The sequence below is a fragment of the Nicotiana tabacum genome, chromosome 20 (genome assembly GCF_000715075.1).
Source record: "Nicotiana tabacum cultivar K326 chromosome 20, ASM71507v2, whole genome shotgun sequence".
Lineage (NCBI taxonomy): Eukaryota > Viridiplantae > Streptophyta > Magnoliopsida > Solanales > Solanaceae > Nicotiana > Nicotiana tabacum.
In genome coordinates this window covers 2,628,092-2,643,665 of record NC_134099.1, presented here as the reverse complement: position 1 = coordinate 2,643,665, position 15,574 = coordinate 2,628,092, and positions in this window count along the sequence as shown.

The following is a 15,574-nucleotide window of genomic DNA, read 5'->3' as shown; positions in this document are numbered from 1 at the left end:
ATACCAGGTGCTCCGAAGTTGTTACCAAAAAACGATGTAGGCCAATTCATCGAACAACCATTAGCGAATGGGCAGCTCCCCATTCCATTCCGAAGACCTTCAAAATGTTGCCATATTTGAAAATATATGATGGCAACATGGACCCGGAGGATCACTTAATCCATTACGTTAATGCAGTAAAAAGTAACGATTTATCAAAGGAACAGGTGTTGTATGTACTGCGGAAAAAGTTTGGCGAAACTCTGACAGGGGGATTCAGAATATCGGCTATAATTCTACTTATGAGTGAGAAGTGTTCTTGGAAGGAGTTTACTGATTCAGATCGATAAAGAAATCTTATTACCCATCTTCTACTTACTTATCTTCCAATCTAGAGATTATTACACTTAGCTAAGATTTACCCCTTCAATTTTGATTGATTTGTTCAAAAAGGTTTCGATATCTTTTGAGTCAAACACCCCCTACTAGATATCTTAAGTTCGAACATTGGGAATGGAAAAATTTTTGGTTACCAAACACGGTAGTGAATCCGAATTAGTCGAGGCCAATGCAAATATCAAATATCTAATAAAAAGATTCGTAAATTAATTATTTTAGACCCTTAGTTTTTCGTCTCTCTTTTTTCGTCCCTCAACTTTCATATAGCTTGTTATTTTTTTCATTTAAAACTTATATTGATAGAAAGTAACAAATAACCCGATAAAATTATTGAAATGCGTGTAAATTGACCGTTATTAGTAAAAAAATAAAAGAATAAAGGTCAAAAAGGTCTTTATCCCTCACGTGACCCATCTCTTATCAAAATAGAATAGAATGGAAATAGTAGTGCGAGTACTCAAAAAGATGATATCTTAGTAGTTTACTTTGGGGGCGGGGGTGGGGGGGGGAGGGGAGTGAAAGCAAAGCCGAAAGGCAGAAAGAGTGTCAAGCACATAGCGAGCGCACACACGGAAAAGCCGTGCCAAAATTTGGCTGGCATGTGTCGTCACAAGTCTAAATTGCCCCGTCAAATGAACGTCCTTTTTTTCTCGCGCCTACTTTTTGGACCCGCCTCTTAAATGTCTACTTGGGCAGATGATTAAATTGACCTTGGACACCTAACCGATTTAATAGTGCCTTTTTTTCTTTTAATTTGAGTGAATGAGACTCAAAGTATTTCAATGCAAAAATTAAAAAATAGTCAGATTTATAAGTGGTTATTCAAAAATAGTCACAATTTTAAAAGTAATTAAAATTTAACCATTTTTTATGTAAAGATAAATCTGAACGAAAATACTGTTCAAAATCCAGAAAAATACTCCAGTATAATATACTGGATCCGTGTGTCCGAATTTCATACACAGGTCCACCGATCTCCAGTATATTATGCTGGAACTTTTTGTGCTGCAGCAAAATAGGGCTATTTTTCAATGACTTTACCAAACGCTGGCTATTTTTGAATGACCAGTTCGAAAATTGGCTAGCCCGTGCTATTTGTACTATTTCAATAGGTTAACATTTGTTTTATAATGTTAGTGTTTGTGTTTATTTGTGCATACCTCGACTAATTTCACCGGATAGTTTTTCTATCTTTCATCAATATAAGTATTACTGTGACTTTATCTACCAAAACTTTAATATATGAAAAGCAATTACCTAGAGTGTTTATCTACGCCAGAATATGAATATAAAATTAGAAAATTCTTAACTCACTTCATTAATTAATGGACCACATTCTTAGGTGTAAGTATTTTAATAGATTATATATTAGATATTTATTTAATTCCTGATAAATATATACTGACTTAAATTATTTTATTATAAACTCTAATAATTTGAATATATCGAATTTGCATTTCATGCAAAAAAATATTACTTTTTTTTTTGCAAAAGCTAAGACCAAAAGAAAAAAATAAATATAATTAATTTTTGTTTTCTTTTAGGTAAAAATCGAACCAAACCAATTGTATTACTCTTAGCCTGCACTTTTTTTTTTTGTTTCCAGCCAATATTTGATATAGGTGTTAGAGTCTTGACTAATTTAGATTTGCATCGGATAAAATTTATTAAAGGGGAAGCACTCCCACTAATTTTTTCCTTTTTTTTTTGTTTTCAAAGTTGGAACTTGAGATCGTAGTTAAGTTTGGAAGAATCTTATCCATCCCGCCTAACCTCTGGTGATTCACACACTAAATCAAGACTTTGAAACAATTAATTCAAAACATATGAAAATTTTGAGCATCTAACCCAAAAAAATAATTAAAATAATAATGAAGTTGTCCAAACAATTGTAAATTCATTTGACAACTCTTAAATGTTACTTCTAAATCCTAATCATGTATTGGGCAAGTCTTTGCTTACGCTCTACATTTTATAAAAATGGAATTATTAGTTCGATAATGAAAATCTGTTCGATATAAAATTAAATATTAGTTATCTTATACTATATCAAGTTACAATTATGGATGGACTTCCCAATTGAGAAGCGACTAATTGTCTTAGAGAAATTCCATTAATCGCTGGACTTTTAAATAATGCTAGTTGGAAAAGAAAATATTTTCTTATTTGGCTGTGAAGACATCTTATTGCACATAAACTAGTTACGTTTATATTAGGCAAGACATGGCACATATGGAGCTTATCGAGGACATGTTCCTTTATAGGCGGGTGTAAAAGTCGAGAATTAAGGTAGAAAACTAGTAGATAATCGAACGTTTTTGTTCTTTCTTTCTCAGATCGGTAGCAATAGTATTAGTATGGTATCCCTTTTACTCATAGATTGCTATCTTTACATATTGTTTGATCGATATCTTTCGCTTTGATTTTTTTAATTTCCGTTTGTTGTTGTTGCTACTTGTGGCCTATGGTTCTTTTCATCTGTTCTCTAGTCGATGGTCTATCAGAAACAACATCCCTGCCTTTCAGCTCCAGGGTAGGGATAAGGTCTGCGTACACATTACCCTCGTCAAACTCTATTTGTGGGAACTCACTGAGTTTGTTGTTGTTATATAAGTTATAATATAACCATAATTAGGGGTGTACAAAGGAAACCGACAAACCGCACCAATCCGATAATCCGAGTCAAACCGAAACAACTATGGTTTGGTTTGATGTTGGGAAAAAACCCGACCATAATTGGTTTTGGTTTGGTTTTAACTAAAGAAAGTCAAAACGAAGCCAACCAACCTGCCATTACATATATAGAAATTTTAGATATATTTAATATATAAATATACTTATTGTGATGTAATTTATAAATATTTCTTAAAAAATTTCATAATTTTATCTTTTAAGACTTAGAACTTTGAATGTTCCAATAAATTTTATAACCATTAATATTAGTAACTTAAATAATGCTAACAAAAGCCCAAACCAAAATCAAATCAATACTAATGCTAACAAAAGACATTCAATTCAATACTATAAACGGCAATGTATTGAATAACTATTTTTTGTTTTGCAATAATCTAGATAAAAACGCATAACCTATTTTTATTTTTCTTTAGCGTTTAGTCACGTAAATAATACTCCCTTATTAGTCTACTTATTTTAGCATGATTTAGTACTTTTAGAGTATGTTTATTTTTATTATGGCTTTTTAATTAGCAATATTTATATTACATAATTTCATTATCTTTATTGTTGAATATTTTAGGATAATGACATGACACATCTCATATTTTGTATTATTTTCTTGGAAATACCTTATATAGTTGTATCTTATTAGGATTAAAGAAATATTTTGAGCACAAGTTATATGTTTTGCTCTACGAAGATTTTACCGGAAAAAAACCCTGAAAAACCCGAATAACTCGAAAACCCGAGAAAAATCAAGATTGAAAAAACCGAATTTTATTGGTTTGGTTTAATCTTAGATTTAATAACCCGACACAATTGATTTGGTTTGATAATTGCAAAATCCAGACCAACCCGACCAATAGACACCCTAACCATAATCATAACACTTATTAGAGGAATAATACTTGATTAAGACAGCTAGTTAATGTTATCTTAAGTTCATACTTTTAAGGGGAAAACGTATTAGGCTTTCTCGAGTCAAAAGGAGCCATTGGTTCGGTACTTTAATTATTATACTTCGTAAATTGCTACCAGAATGGATTGTACATGTCATACTTACACTACAATCTATCTAAAATTAGCATTAATCTTCCAATGCTAAATTGTTAAATTGAAAGTTGAAACCAACACCCTCGAATACACCTACACGAGTTGACAAGTCGTGAAGCATTTCATTTCAAAGCACAAAACGCAGTTAACAGATTTTTGCAGACAACGACAACTATACCTCTAACGCCAAATTAGTTGATATCGCTTGACCCTGGAGAGGGTAGAGTATACGCAAACCTTAACCCAGAAAAATTATTTCCGGAAGACCCTCGGCTCAAGGAGGGGCAGGGGAGAGGGGAGGGGCTGTATAAATATTCATTATCGTAAATATTTTCTTTGCGTTTCTAATATTTCAATACCCCCTTTAAAATTTATTTTACACTAAAAGTTCTCTAATATATTCTAGTTGGTATGGTATATCTCTAATATACCAAGAGTTTTCTAGTATGCACTAATCTCTTAGTTAGTACCACCTATACGGATGTTTTGCTAGATCTATATGGATTTTGAGGTATTTTAATATTTTTTTTGGTAACAATGTGAAATTACCATTAATATCAACAACAATTACACTTATAGAGCACCTACTTTCCTGAACTCAGAAATTAGGCCTTCAACAAACAGAAAAATCTAATTACAAGTAATCTGTCTAATAAAATTCCTACATTTCTGTGTTTTCTTTGACTGTTGAAGTAAATATATCCTTTCTATCACTTCTCTCTTGATTTGTATAACTACCTCTTCGGTATTTACTTTCCTTCCTTGACCAATTTTTGTGTTTCTTGCTCTCCATGTATAGTATACCATCGCTAAGTGCACTGCAACAATCATTTCTTTTTTGAACTGTTTCCAGTGCTTCCTTTTGATCTGCTCCAACATTTGCTTCACTCCTGTATATTGTACATCATGCCCTGTCCATATGTTCAACTCCTGCCTTACTGCTGTTATCCATCCACATTTAGCAAACAAATGATCCTGAGATTCCAATGCATCCTCATTACACAAAATACAGTGAACATTTTCAACCTGTATTTGCACCCCAATCATCCTATCCTTTGTCAGCAATTTCCTAAGTGTTGCTAGCCAACCTATGAATCTGTGTTTAGGTTGAGCTACTGCTGTCCATACTAAATCTGCAACTTCCAGCTTCTGTTGTCTACCAATTATTGCAAGATAGCTGTGATTAATAGAGTACTCCCCTGCAGGATTTAGAATGTATCTGCCTTGTGAGTACCACTCCCCCATCCCTTATTTTACTGAGTTTAGCTTTCTCCAGTATCAGCTGCTATCTGAAGGTGGTGAATGTGTCCATATTTTAAACTAATTAAACTAGTGTTTTCATCTGATTTTACGGCTACATTTTTTCCTTTTAACACCTTCAAATATCTTATAGTATGTGATTTGATCATATAAATAATTTTTTCCTTTTATAGCATTGAATAAAATCAAGTTAACGGATTTCATTCAAGCCGTTGCTATTTAATTTTATCTATTTCATTTCGTTGATATGGTTAGTGGAGTCAAGATTTGATTAATAGCCCGTTTGACCAAGCTTTTTCAATACTAGAAGTATTTTTTTTCAAAAAAAAAGTATTCTTTTTTCAAAGTTGATGTGTTTGGCCAAGCTTTTGGAAGAAAAAAAGTATTTTTGAGGAGAAACAGAAGCAGTTTTGGAGAAGCAGAACAAAGTAGCTTCTCTCCAAAAGCACTTTTTTGAAAGCACGTTTGAGAAAAATACACTTAGAAGCAGTTTTTAAAAGCTTGGTCAAACACAAATTGCTGCTCAGAAGTACTTTTCAAATTAATTAGCCAAACACAAATTGTTTCTCACCAAAAGTACTTTTTAAAAAAGCACTTTTTAGTAAAATCACTTCTTAAAATAAGTTGATTTTTGCAGCTTGGTCAAACGGACTATAAGACAGCTAAATAAAGTACTACATTGTAGTTCATATTTTAATTAGGATGAATGTTAGGTTTTATTCCCAAAAGCAACCACGATTTTCAATACTTAAATAAGTCGTTATATTATTGTAACTTGCTAAAGAAATAGATTTTACATGTCACGCTATCAATACATTCTATCTATGATAATAGTACTTTCTTCGTGATAACAACATTTGCTTATTAGGATAGTGTTGCTTTATAGTGCTAATTAATTAGTTAAACTGAAAGCAACACTATCTAATACAAGAGCAAAGAAGTATTAAAAGTTACTGAATTTACGTGAATTTGATACCAAACATTATAATCCGCCCCCTAAGACCTCATTTGACACTTGTAATTTAATAAGTTCGATATATTTTGGTTTTCAAGATCGATTTAAACAAATTTTGAGAAATAAATTAAGAAAAAACTTAATTTATGTTTTACTTATGTATTTAGACATTTGAGTTTACAAGTGGTGAAGTATTGCAGCTCAAACAAGAAAATTATAGAATTGTGTAGTGTTCGCCAATAGAAAATATAGAGCACTTTTAGTACCTTAATTTTTTTTATTTTTTATAACGTTGGCCTAAAATAATTTAAATACAGAAACATGTTCAATGTTGGTTCTCATGTAGTTGATCTCTAACTTGTTTTGAAACTGAAATGTAGTCATTATTGTTCTTTTATTGTCTTGCTATTTTTAATAATAATAATAATAATAATAATAATAATAATAATAATAATAATAATAATAATAAGCAAAAACAAAGAAGAGAATGTCAATTGATTTTTTTCTATTAAGAATAATAACGCAAGAGAAATCCTTAAACTCATATATCTCTTCTGTCTAATCAAATCATGAATTGAAATAAAAAAATTATTTTACAAAAGTCACTTTAATTAGTTGAATGGTGACAAATGACTTAACCAGTGACCAAAGTACGCACTCCCAATATTTGAATATAGCTGGCGTGTGGTAAACTTGAGCTTTCCCCACTTCTTCACTTAATTAAGTTATTTTAATTTCCACTTAATTCATATTAATTAACCTACCTTAATACCACTCTTGTCATTTTCCTTCTTCATACTTTTCACGAAATTGGAGATAGATACATCTATCCACTACCATATTTGAGTTAGTTTAGAATTGATTCGATTTATCTATAAAGAGTAACGGAAATTAGGAATTTTTGCTTACACTATTCTACCTTTCTAAACTAATACTCCTTTTTTTTTTGGGCACTTGCATTATATTGTTGAACTAGAAGGTTAGCATTATTTTGCAAATACTTTCTAAAAATAGTGTTAGTGTTAGCCTTTTTTTTTTTCCTCACTTGTTGTTCGGTATCCAAATCGGGGTCTGACTAAATTCGGATTCGCATCGAGAAGTCCCATATTGGGGTAAAACGCTTCCTAACAAAAATGACTCTATACCCAAAGCTCGAAACCGAAATCTCTCGTTAAGGATGAAGGAGTACTTACCACTCCAGCATAACCCTTATTAGTTTGCTTAAATTCGGAATTCTGGTGGAAATGGTGTAATAATTAGAGCGAATTTCAAAATTACATGACCAAATAATTTTTGTAATATAATGAATTTCACGCGAAAAAATGATTCTAGAAATTAATTGTTGATATGAGAAAATAATTATAAATATGTCATATTTTAGATCATCTTAAAAAAGTAATTAACTTTTAGGAGGTTAAGATAAAAGATGAATTAAAGCGCTAATTAAGGTTCAATTCATGTGCATGAACTTCTAAGCTCAAAATCCTTAAGAGGACAATTCAACCTTAAATTTAAATAAAAATAAGGTATAAAGCATGCTCTTTTCAAATATATTCGAATATGGATCTTAGAATCTTATTGTAATCTCTTTAAATTAATAAAAAAGAAAAGAAACTATATTTGCCTCCACCAGTTAAGTACAATTTTTATACTGTAACAATGGCATTCACACCTAACCTGAAATTGTTTATCTTAGGAATAAGGCTTAATTTATGCTTTAATCCTCCAATTTGCACAGAAATTCCTTTAATCTCATATCTTGAGCCTACTCAAATCATTAATTTAAATATATAAATGTATTGTTACACAAATTAAAGTGGCTTTAATTGAGTGGTGCCAAATGACTTAGCCATTGGCTTAAGTGCAAACTCCTAACATTTTAAAATTGCAAACGTGTAGTAAGCTTGTCTGTTTCCCACTGAATTTTTCGATTAAATATGAAATAAAAAAATATTAAACTAAGTGATTTTCTCTCCCACATAGTTAATTCATATTGTGCCCACTAATGTCTCTTAAAAACCACTCTTATCCTTTTCCTACTTTTATTTTATCCACTCTTTCCATTTGTTTGATATGGAATGAATTTACAGAAAATCATTTATAAAAAATCATTAATTTAAAAAAGAGGTTTAATTTTTTTTTTATATATATATAGAGAGATATAAATAAAATTACAAAAAAAAAAACTATGAAGTGTTAAATCTAAGTGCATCCACTTCTAATTCAGTACACCACTAGAGGATATGGTGCATTAGATGTGGCTGTTCCCTTTGCCAAAGGTTTCGGATTCGAGTCTTGGGTATGAAAAAATCCTTAGTAGGGAATTCTTTCCCCTCAAATGGGCCTCTACGCATCACGGATCCGAATATAGTCGAGCTTCAATGTGAATAACGGATATCGAGTAGGTAAAGAAAAACTTCTAATTTAGTACATAACCTAAATAAGAGGACAATTCAATGTTCAAAAAGAAAATAAAGTATACCATAAAGCATGCTTTCTTGTCAAATTAGTTGAAAGAGGAATCTTGAAACTTTTTGATGATAATCTCTTTTAATTAAGTAATATATAAGTAGTAAGTTTGTCTCCACCAACTAACTCTGCAATTGTTATACCATTTGAAAATGGTATCCACGCCAACCTTGGATATTTTTTTATCTTTAAGAGTCAAGGATTCTTCAATTATTCATACTAAATGTCAAAGAAAAATGTAACTAGCTATATAGCTAGGTGGAAGTCTAGAAAGGCATTAATGAAACCAAATCTATAGTGAAATTGTATTTAATTTGGGTATTTTTAACTTTAATTTTTATAATTCAATATCTACTGGCTCGACTGATTCGGAATTACATCATATAAAACCTATTAAAGGAGAGATTACTTTTTAATCTGAATTCACGTAACTCAAGACACAAACTTTGTATTTCAAAAGTAAAAGACTCCTTTTTTCCTCAAACTTTCAACTTCAAATGATCAATTCTCCTTTCTTCAATTGATCCAAACTACCAATTTTCCATCCAAAGCTTTGATAAAAAAAAAATCCTCCATTTTATAGATTTTAAGAAAGGGAGTCTTGACGTAACTAGTAAAGTTTTTGTTATCTGACCAGGAGGTCACGGGTTCAAGCTGTGGAAATAGCCTCTTGTAAAAATGCAGGGTAAAATTGCATACAATAGACCCTTGTAATCCGATTTTTTTCCGGACTCCACACATAACGGAAGTTTAATGCACCGGGCTACTCTTTATCTACCTTTTGTCTACAGAATAGGGATATATGATCAAGCACTATTAGCAGTTAAAAGTGTCTAATCTTTCATATTTTCTCCTATCTATAGAAAAAGCATAAATAGAGTCAAAACATTAACTGTCCAAGCAAAGGAAGGTGAAAGTAGAATGTAAATGGATATCCTTTCACACCACTAAGGGGACAAAATTATTGGACATTGTAGATCCCATAAGAGAATTATCACTGCAAATATGTAAACTTTTTATTGAAGGATATCTCTAGTTCTAGTAGTGGACTTTGAGTATTTGCAAATCTAGAATGTAAAAAACACTTGTCCAAAAGAAGCTATTGTACCACGAAGGGGCGTGGTGGAATGGTAAATGTTCCTCCAACTTTAATCACACGTATCGTATTCTAGTACTGAAAATGATATTTCTTTTGGTACAGATTGCTTGACTTGTCCAGAAGAAGCTATTGTATCATAACGGGGCATGGTAGAATGATAAATGCTCCTCTAATCTTAATTAAAAATATCGTATTCGAGCTCTGAAAATAAAATTTCTTTTGATAGAAATTGCTAAATCCTTTAATTATAAAATTTTTATGGAACGAATTCGAATTAATCAAGCCCATGGTTTCGGGCACCGGATGGTTAACAAAATATTCCAAGGATTTTGCTGGAAATAAGAAGGCACTCGTTTGGTATCTGGTTATTTTGTAAAATATCCTATAGGAATATAAAATTGCAAAAAATTTCAATCCAGAAATATAACTTTAATTCTGACCAAACCTTTCTCATCCCATTTTGTCTACACCTACAAATCCTACAAAGGTTCTTTTTCTTTCTTCAAAATATCGTGTTTTAATGAAATTTCATTTTAGAAATATCTTCCAAAACTTTTGGTAATTTTTGGGGTGAAATAAAATAACCAGATTTATAAGTGGTAGTTGAAAAATAGTTACAGTTTCAAATGGAATCGAAATTTAGCCCTTTTTCATGTAAAAATAAATCTGAACGAAAATATTCCAGCATAATATATTGGAGTTCCAGCATAGTATACTGGTCCGGCAAAATATGCTGGAAGCTCATATACAAGTGATCTAATCTCCAGTATATTTTGCTGAAACTTTCTGTGTGCTGGAGTTCCAACATAATATGCTGGAAGTTCATACACATGTGCACCGATCTTCAGTATATTATGTTGGAACTTTCCGTGTTGCAGCAAAATAATAACTATTTTTCAATGACTTTGCAAATACTGGCTATTTTTTAATTACCAATCCGAAAACTGGCTAGTCCGTATTATTTTCACTAATTTTTGGGGCTAGTGTATTTGGGCTGGGTTTAATCTCTAGACGTCGAGCAAAGACTAAAGATCCAAGTGGCTATTCTTGAAAAGAATTACGAAAGACTATGGGCTTTGAAGGCCCATGCACTTGGATGGTTCGAGGTCCATCCATGATTCCATTCAGCATATATTGGGGAGAAATTTAAAAATAGCCAGATTTACAAATGATCATTCAAAAATAGCCACAATTTCAAAAGTAATCAAACTTTAGCCACTTTTCATGTAAAGATAAATCTGAACGAAAACATTGTTCAAAATTCGGAAAAATACTCCAGCATAATATATTGGAGTTCTAGTATAATATACCGGTCCAGCATAATATACTGGAGTTTGGAGCACCGGTGCTCCAGTCTCCAGTATATTATACTGGAGCCAGCAAAATATATCGGTCCAGCATAATATGCTGAAAGTTCATACACAGGTGCACCGAACTCCAGTTTTTATGCTGGACCGGTCTTTGTTGCAGCAAAATAGTGGCTATTTTCAATGACTTGGCAAACGTTGGCTATTTTTAAATGACCAGTCCGAAAACTGACTAGACCGTGCTATTTTAACCTTAAATTGCGCGAATTACACAAATAGCTCTCAAAGTAGATGGTCTTGAATTTTTATCACCTTTGTTCCATGGGTAAAACTTCAAGTTTAATAAATGTTGCCCCTCACTTTCCTCTTGTGTAACATTTTTAACTTTGACCTTAAATTTCTACCCACACAGTAAACACAGGTCAAAAGTTAAAGACCATTCCAAAAAATATCATGTTTCTGTTAAAAAAATAAAAAAATAAAATAATAATAATAATATTGGCTTAAATTGCCGAGAGCCTGAGATGAACCTAACAAACATATACACACGTTATTTTGGTTATGTTATTTCCCCCCTAAAGAATTAGAAAAAAATAATACATGTGATGTTTAAAAATAACTAGTATCTATGAACATGCGTTGCACGTTAATAATGTCACGTGATGGTTTAAACATTTATTTATATGAAAAAATAATAAAATTTAATTAATGAGAGTAATTTTATGTATAATAATACAACAATCATCTAAATGCCGAAAAATATTATTACATTAGCATAATACATGAATTTCAAATAAAAGGAAAGCATCAAAACTTACACAAATGATCAATTTTGTCATGTTAGATAATTATTATTATAGTTTAAAAGTATTTAGTGTAATGGTATCTTAACGAACGCTTCTTTGTGAATAATATTTTTTTGTGTGTATGTTTCCTCCTAATGTTTTGGTTGCTCTGCCTAAACCAAAACTCTTGATATCCTTCTTGAAAGTGCAACATACTATTGTTCTTGCAAGAAAATATATTGTAGTAAATATTATCCAATATTTAGGATGTTTGTCCTTGTATATTTATTATATTTGCAAAACATAAACATACTAAAAATTATTTTCACATAAATTTAAAAGGATATTCCTTAGTTTCGGAAGACGAAAGTTGAATTCGGGATAAAATTATACTTAGAAGCACATTAACCAGTATCATAATTTTTGCATGTGACGTTATTGTGAAAACTTCTAAATACCATCTGTGCGTTATTACATAAGTTATTCGGCATATCTAAGTTTTCAGTAGCATGACGTGCATATTTTTCTTCAAATCAACCTATATATAATAGTATATAAATTTTTCACATGACAGGCATGTTTTTAGTCTATTATATATATACGGTGACACTAAAATACGTAAAAAAAATATTAACCTTGACAACAAACATGTATGGTAGAAGGCCATTTGGTATTAAAGTATTTAAGTATAATCTTCTTGGTAGTAATTATTTGTATCATTTTTGCTGAGTCAAAAATTGAAAAATATTTTGTTTTTACTATAAAATTTTGCATCCACCTTTTATTTAATTGATCAACATATTCATTTCTGCTAGTTAAGATATCTGTTTAATTCTATCATGCGATTTGGACAATTTGTGTTTTAATCTAATGATAGAAATATTTCTCTTATTAAATGCACTACTATTACCATTGGAGTTGATAACCAAGTGTTTAGGAAGAACCAAATCATCTTTTATTGGATGCTCTTCTTCATTTTCGACACGAAGCAAGAAGACACTGAATCTTGATATGTTCTTACTTTATATTTCTTGTGAGTTGAATCTTTTTCATTTAAGGCCAAAAGTATAACTTTGGCAAGTTAGCTTTTACAGTCTATGTTTTTTTCGATTTTGGAACTGCTTGTAGTACTTGACAGAAATCACCTCCTAAACCATTAATTTTCCATCAAATGGTTTATTAATATCCAATATATATCTAGAACTCCGGGCAATTATTTCGATCGTTTGACACTTAGCCATACGCAGTTCATCCCATTTTATCAATTTTACTTTTCTTATAAATTTGTGATGGTTACTTAAATTATTTAAAGATGTATATCAAATCTAAAGTGGGTGGTCTCACAATAAAATCGTTATTGGTACATCGCTTGCTATTATTGTTAACAGTGTCATGTCTCTTGATATGATATTTGCAAGTAATTCATGACATAGAAATATTATTTTGATTCCACCAGAGACATCTACAAAGAATAATCTTGTTATACCAGAGTCGACTCTTTATAATATAGTCTTGAAAACATATTCGTGTTTCGGATTTAGCTTTGATCGTGTTTCCTCAAACACTTATATAACATTTTGATTCTTAATAATATACTAACCTTTTAAATTTATGTTGTAATGCTCTTTTTATGAAATAAATTTATGTACCTTAAAAAAATTTAAACTCGAAGAAGAATTTTACTCATGAATTTAAAAAATAATTGAATTGGATTCTCTTGCTAAATAATTAATTAAAAGATCTAATTATTTGGTTTTAATATAAAAATATTTTATTCTATGTTGATTCAGATCTTAATATTAGTTCACCTCTTGTTTTGAATATTCAATCTTAATTATAATTTTATCCACCATAAATTTTATTTTCAAAGACTAAAAGATTGATCTGACATTTCGCGTTTAGATCTTTATGTTTGTATAATCATTAGTGGTATTGACCCTTACCAACCATTTTTTGTCTCTTTCTCACATATTTATATTCTTAAATATTTTCTTAGTTGTTGTATAATAATTGGATATTTTTTAATATTATACGAAAAATTGATTACAAAAATATTATTTGAGTAGGAACATAGTTCAAATATAATATAAAAATACATTATCCTGGGGGTATTTTTTTTCTCAATTTTAACTCTTTATGCAGTCCATTTAACATTACCTTTTTGTGGGTATTGGATATTATGGAGTGGTAATGTAATGCCAATACGGATGATTTTTATGAAATTGATTATATTAAACCTTCCTACATATTTATAATAAGAATTTAATAAATAGAATTTTATCAATTTTAAAATCTTAAATATTAAACATTAGCTTCTAAAGTCGACTAATATTCTTTATATTAAATTATGTATAATATAAAGTCGACTAATATTCTTTATATTAAATGTATAATATAAAGTCGACTCTAGTTGAATATTAGTCGACTTTAGAATATTATAAAATATTAGTCGACTCTAGAATGTATAATCGAGATTCTACGTATATTAGTTGACTCTAGGAACAATAAAAAAATAGTATTACTTTAATATATTGTGTAGTATTTGTCACACCCCTTTTTTAATCACCTCACTAACCCTCTTAAAAAAATAAAAAGATTTATGAAGTTCAAAAGAAGTGTTTTTAATTAGAAAGTGACAAATTTGTGTTTAAAAGGAAATAACTCAGAGTCGCCACCTGACATTAGTTTCGGTGCGTCAGGTCACCGTTTTATAAAAATGATTTTTCCTTTTTAAACACTTTGGACTCCAAAACTAAATCTGCACCAGAGATTCGGGTAAGGGGGTTCCTTTGACTCGGGGAAAAGGTGTTAGGCACTCCCCAAGTCCTGTGAAAGTCACGGTTGCGTACTCGATCTAGTTGGCTTTTAAAATATTCGAATTGAGGTAATAAACACAGAAATGGAAAAATTAACACATAAGAGGCTCGAGGTCGTTCCCACTTAATAAGAAAAATAAAAATGAAAATGAAAATAAAAATAAAAATAGTACGAGTTTTACTTTAGGCCTCCAAATACAAATACTTCGGGGCATACCCCGGATAAAAATATATACAAATTGCGCGGGCATTCCCCGGATAATAAACTAAAGGAAACGACCTCTCGTCTCGATACTAACAAAATCCTAAGGTTTTCCTACCCAAGTGTTGACGGCCTAAACGTGCTCCTAGCGATAAAAATAAAATAAAGTGGCGAACATGTAATACTCAAATTTCGGTTCTATTCCCTTTCAACCCCAACAGAGCACTAAAGTAGTTTGTTTATTCCATATCACAGTAAGTTAATCAATTGAAACCTATCTCAATGGGATTGTTAAGCAAAATAACTGAATACATGACTATCTTATAAAAACTTAATCAATTTCTCACCAAAGCATAATTTCAGGATTCAAGCATAACAAAGAATTATGTCACTCATTTTTCACGCTCGAATTCATTCATGGACAAAATATTTAACAAACGAAATTGAGCAGGCAAAACAGAGAGCAGACTCACATCAATTAAATAAAACGAAGAAGACTAAAGTAAGAGTAAACATGGTAAACCAAAATCTTCTCAATAATGAAGAAAAATCAAGAGGTACAACAACTCCGATT